Here is a 6,357-nt window from a genome sequence, read left to right as displayed (position 1 = left end):
CGTTTGGTTCTACTACGGCGTCAAGGTTAGTAAAGTGTTTTTTTTCCAGATATCACCCGAAGATTCTTACCTTTGGTGCGGCATTCCTTGCAGTTCTGTGCTGCCGTTACTATGTCACGATGTAGGAATGGGTACCAAATATGTTTGGCAGCTTCTAGCATACTGCCTTGTCCTGGGTGGGTCAAATGAATTGAGTCAAGAATAATCTGTCTAAGCTGCTTCGGAATTACTACTCTATCGTCATATAGTAGCACATTGTCTCGAACTGACAGACGGTTTCGCACGTTATAGAAATAAGGACCGTAACAGGCTTTTATTTGCTCCCATTTTTGATTCCGGATCATGTTGATCAGGGGCTGGAGGTTTCTATCTCGTTTTGTTGCGGCCGCAATAAATTCCACATCTAGTGCCTTTCTCAGGTTCTTTCGGAACAGTGGTACATCTTCATCTTCCATAGAGATGGCCTGGCACTCCGTTTGCTCCTCCGTTGGGTCTGTCTGACATATTTGGTCCGATTTCCTTGTGAATGTGAAGCTATCTTTGGAAGGAATTATCTGGTAACGCACATCGCTAATTGACAGTGTTGATCGGCCTGGTTCTTCTGATAACTCGTTCAATGATGTGACCTTAGTTGGTGGAATCGATAAATTGGTTTGTTGGCCGCTGTGGCATTTCCGCATAATTCTTTTAAAAGGGGGTAATGACATTCCTGTCTGAAGTTGGCGACTCATTTTGTCTGTTACCGGATCGGGGGGTGTTAACTTAGGGTACACTTGTTGATGGTGATGAATAGATGATGTTTCTTCTTTCCGTGCTTTTGCTATTGAGGGCTGAATGCAACTGTTTGAGTTTATCGAGTAAAACTTTGAAATAATTGGATGTGACTGAGAGAGATTTGAGCAATTTGAAAATGTTGAGTTTGAGAGAGAGTGACTGTTTGTTAGAGAAATATCGTTAACAGTGAACTGTGTTTCTTTTGTGCGCGAATTTGAACGATTAGAGTTTTCGTTCCGGTCGAGCTGTGCTGTGTGTTTAAATCCGTTTGGATTTTCGTTCATTTCGATGTTAGCTATAGTGCTGTCTTGGAATTCCAGGCAAGAAATGAAATCATCAATAAGTGCGACCACGAAATGTTCATCCCAATATGCGGGCGGTTGTGGTTTTCCTACCGGATGGCGCGAAATATAATCTATTAAGCCCATTTTACTGCCGGAAAGATGTTTGATGTCAAAATCAAATGGAATAAGACGGTCAATCCATCTAGTTAGGCGACTTTGATATGTTTTATTACTTTTATTGCTATTTAGGGCACTGACCAGAGCTTGATGGTCCGTAATTAGTGTAAACCTGCGGCCATACAGATAGTATTTAAAATGATCAATAGCCCATACTGCCGCTAGAAGTTCCAATTCATTTACCGAATATTTGTTTTCACATGCGTTTAGAAATCTGGACGCGTACGCCACCATAGCCCATCCGTCTGGCGTTTCTTGTTCGAGAGCAGCTCCGATACCCTCGCGGCTGGCGTCACAGACTATTCGTGTTTCTCGGTTACTCACGAAATGACGATTTTCTGTGATGGTTCGCACCGCTGTCAGAGTTGCTTGAAATGCCTCTTCATGTTTTTGATTCCACATAAAATGGAATTTAGAAGAAGAAGATAAGAGTGGCCTTAATGGTGTGCACAGTTGTGCTAGGTTTGGTATAAATTTATTTAGATGATGGATTGAGACCATAAAACTTTTGAGTTGTTTGAAAGTTTTAGGGTGTTGAAGATTTGTGATCGCCTCAGTTTTCTTGTGTATTGGTATTGTACCGTATTCATTTATGATGAATCCCAGCCATTCGACCTCTTTACATCCGAATTTACACTTGTTTAAAGAAATCGCCATATTTTCTTGATCCAGTTTATCTAATACTTTTTTTAGTTTGTCAATGTGTTGTTCTTTCGTTCCGTGAGATATAATTAGTATATCATCTAGAAACGCGAAAGTATCTTTTTCGTTGTTTAACGTCAGATCAATGGCTTTTTGGAATTCTGCGGGCATGTCCGTGAGCCCGTAAAATCCCGTTTGGAACTGATATGTTCCCGTCGCTTGTCCACCAATTATACTAAAGTTACACTGCGTTTTAGTTTTTTCATCTAATTTTAATTGGCTATAAGCGTATCGGAGGTCAATGGTAGAAAAATATGTTGTACCTGGTTTTCCAGTACCCTCTTGAGCTGATTGTGCCACATTATCGAGAAGGACGTCGATGTTAGGCATCTGGTACTTGTTTTTATGTATCGCTTTGTTGATTTGTTTTGAGTCCATTGCCAATTTTATTGAATAATCTTTCTTGACCGTTATTACGATTGGACTAATAAATTGTTTATCGCTACAGCTGTCGAGTTTCACGATATGGCCTTGGTCTATCAGGGATTTTAGTTCTTGTTCAACTTTTTCTTGAATATGAATCGGGATCCGGCGTCCTTTTTGTTGCAGTGCTTTGAAGTCCTGAAGGAATTTGGTGTGGACTACGTGGTTTTTTGACCGACCAATGCGTGTGCACAACCCCGGGTATGTTGATTTAACCCAATTTGTGATGGCCGGGTCCGATTGATCTGGTTCTGTAATGTAATTGATTGACTTACCAGTTGGTTTTTCTTGTTGAAGATGAATGCCCAGTTGTGGTAGCAAATTTCGACCCAAGATGTTTGCCCGTTTATCGTCCACCACCACAAATGGCGCCGTGTTGATTGTCCACCCTCCTGATTCTATAGGGGCAATCAGCCTGCCGAACGCGGGAATTTTGTAACCATTGTAGCAGACCATTCTATTAGCCTCATCATTTTGATTGAGTTGAATACGACGAGCTTGTGACAACGTATTTTCCAAAATGGCCGCTGTTTTGTTATTTACAAACGATGTTGGAGATCCTGTGTCTGCAATGAAGGTAATATTGTGTTTCCCAATTCTGACTCGGATGAGATGTCCTATTAAGTCGTTTGTTGATAAGTTTCCTGCCGTTTCCTCTTCGAAGTGTACAGCATTTACGCTGTTGTCCTCTGGATGGATGAGTTCCCACCCCGGAGCGACGTCCCCTGCTTGGAGGTAGTCAACATACGCCGCTATGTCGGTGTCCTGGATGTTTACTTCATGATTTGTTTCTTCACTGATGGCATTAACGTTTGTGGAATTACAGAGTCTTGCGTAGTGCCCTCGTTTTGTACATTTATTGCAAATCTTGTCCTTTGCTGGACATTGTTGAAGGAGACCGGGTCCGAACGGATTACCACACTTAAAACAAGATTGTTTCCTGTCTCTATCTGGTCGTTGTGAGCTTCCCCGCTGTGATTGTCCTCGGCCTCTGTTGTTTCCTCTTCTGTTGTTACGATAAGGGTCCCCACCTCGTCTTTGGATGAACCCAACTGGTTCGGTTTTTATGCCTGTTTGTGAAGGAGATGACGATGAACCCTGCTTGCGGATTTGGATTTGGTTTTCCAGTCATTTTTCCCTGCGTATTGCAAATTCGAACGCTTGCTCCGGGGTCTTAGTCTCAGCTAGTAAATCTTTTTGTACTTCATCATTTGTCATATTTGCTGTGAATAAGTCTCGGATAATCTCTGTTTCTAACGTGTTATTGTTGCAATTAGGACATTTGAAGTTTCCTTTGATGACTAATTCCGTGAGACCGCAGTGGAACTGTTCCAGTGTTTCTGTTTTATTCTGCTTTCGTGTGAATGCCTCGTATCTGTCAAATGTAACATTACGGTCTTTAATGAAAAGGTGTTCCAAACGATCCCAGAATTCTCTTGTTGATATTTCTTGTATCTTTAGGTCTGGGTAGTGTTGGTTCAAACGTCTCTGACCTTCGTTACCTAGGCTTAGGTATATGTAGCTTTTGATTTTTATGTCGGCTTCCTCCCATGGTATTCCATCCACGGTGGGTCCCAAATTGTCCAATTGTGCACATTGGTTATCCCATTGGATCTTTTTTTCTTGGTTACGTATGTTCCTGTCCCCGGTTTGTGATTGAGTTTCCCCTTCTATAGGAAGTTCATAACCAGGTTCGTGCGGTTTTCTTATTGCGGGTGGATCTCGTAACAGCTTTTGTAGGTTGATACCATCTTTTGCGACAATCCCTAAGTAGAGTTGCTGGTTCCACTTCTCCCACTCTGTTGGCGGTTCCGCCGAGGCTTTTTGCCAGAATGGGGCGATACCTAGTGGGTTTTTTGTTGTGAGTGCTGGCTGCGCCATGTTATACCCTCAGCCGTTAGGTGAGGTATATACGGTATAATCTCGATAGTCAAAGTCTATGCTTAATCGCTAACTAAGAATAGGAATACGAAGAGATTGAGAGCAACTTAAATTCAGTTTAGAAAGTTAAGTCTGATTCGAATCTGACCTCGAAATCATGAGAGAGACAGAGACTCATAAATAACTATTGAATATGGTGTTAGGTTTAGTAGGTACTTAATTTAGATCAGACTTCTATATAGTTCAGTTTACATAGTGTTAAATAAGTATATATGGTTAGCACTTGGGATGGATGTAATGTTTTAGATACACATAGTTCTAGTATATCCGAATGGATAACAGTTCATATTGGTATGTACTGTATCCGTGTGGATAACAGTTATAATAAAGTCCTATCTACTTTTTCTGATTTGGAATTATGATTCGATTCAATTCCTGGTTGAAGGAAACAGCGAAAGATAATACAAGCAAGTGCTAAGGCAGCAAATTTGCGTGGAGAATCATAATTGGTAGGAAAATTTCGGGTTTACTTCGAATCTCAGAGATGTTTTACTGTTTTGTAAAGTATGAACAATCTACCTCGTCGCATAAACAACAAGCTCATCATATACTTGCGGTTTAAACGTTTTTTGCCGATGGGTAGAAAAACATTGTCAAAATCGGTCGGATAATTAGTTTTGGGCGCATTACCTATTTAATTATTTAGGTCAATGGGGTTTTTCTGGAAAAGTACGAATTATTGTTTAAGCTCGTAACTAATTTGGCGGTTTGATTTTCATTTTTTAAATTCTTCGACAAATGGAAGAAAGAAAAGCTACCGAACAGTATGAAAACTATTATTTTAAGAATCGATGATCGTAATTCGGACTCTTATATAGGTCGCGATGATTTTTTTCAGGAACAGTCTTAAAATTTGTTTAGGCTCAAATTAACTTTTTAGCGGTTTTCTTTTTGATTGCTTTCTAAGTCCAGTTCATTTCTTTTGTGTACACTAGACAGCATGCGCGCTTTAGTGTATTAGTATGAATCTTCTTTTTTTCTACCCAAACTCGCTAACAAAAATGTTCACTAATTAGTGGCATTTTTGCTATACTCACGATCTGTAGCCTTAGAAGTTTCATGGCATCTGTTCTCTGCTTTTTTTGGCTAGTGTTTGTGACTAATGAAGCGTCCGTTACTTAGTGGTTAGTGTGTGAGACTCATAATCTTTAGGTCGCAGATCGAGTCCGAGACGTTGCTGAATTTTTACTAATTTAGGCTTATTTCTACTTTTTATTGCATTTTATAGAGATGCTTTTTTTCATGCTCTCGATGGTGTTTGCGAAGCGAAGCGAATCTCAGCCTGTGTGTAAAATGAGGCTCCGTTATCGAACAGCAAAAAATGTGAAAGGCACGAAAAACGTGATCGACTTCTGGTTTCTAAAGTGGAATTTAATTTTCAGATTTCCCAGCTAAATATAAGTTTAACTTATTGATCCAGTTTTCTCATTATAATAAAGTCCTTATAAAATTTTGTTAGTTTCCAACAAACTTTGTACAACCACGTTTTGCTGAAAAATAGCAAAGTTGCGCTGAGATGGCCAGAGAAACGCTCAATTGCGCAGAGATAAAATTTTAGGACGTTACAGCTAAAGGCACACGCGCTAAATTTGCAATTTTTCAAGTTTACAAAAAAGAAAGAAAATGAGCATGGGTTGAATATGTTGGGGTTTTTAGCATAATGAGCACTGGTTGTTTTTGTTGGATAACTGGTTGAAAAAGTAAGTAATTAAACTATTTTTTTTCTGACTTTCTAATGTTTCCTTGGTTCAAGCGAATTGAAGAAAAAAACTAAATGCAAAAGTTTTTAAAAGGTTTCGTCCACTGTGTAGTTGATAATTTGCTTCTCAGATGCAAAATTTTGAAGATTATGCCAGATTCTAATAGGTCAAGTCAAAATACAAAAAAAATCTAGAATAAGAAGGATAACCGGTTGCTGTGCAATTAGCACAGAATGAACCGAACAGACCACATTATAGGAAATTTTTTAGGCATAAACGACTACAATTGTCTTTAAAAAACAAATAAACGAAAAAATGGCTTCTATATGATATATCATTCTACCCAGCTCAATTAT

Source organism: Symsagittifera roscoffensis, chromosome 2 (genome assembly GCF_963678635.1).
Source record: "Symsagittifera roscoffensis chromosome 2, txSymRosc1.1, whole genome shotgun sequence".
NCBI classification, from domain to species: Eukaryota; Metazoa; Xenacoelomorpha; order Acoela; family Convolutidae; genus Symsagittifera; species Symsagittifera roscoffensis.
Note: the sequence above shows the minus strand (reverse complement) of the source record.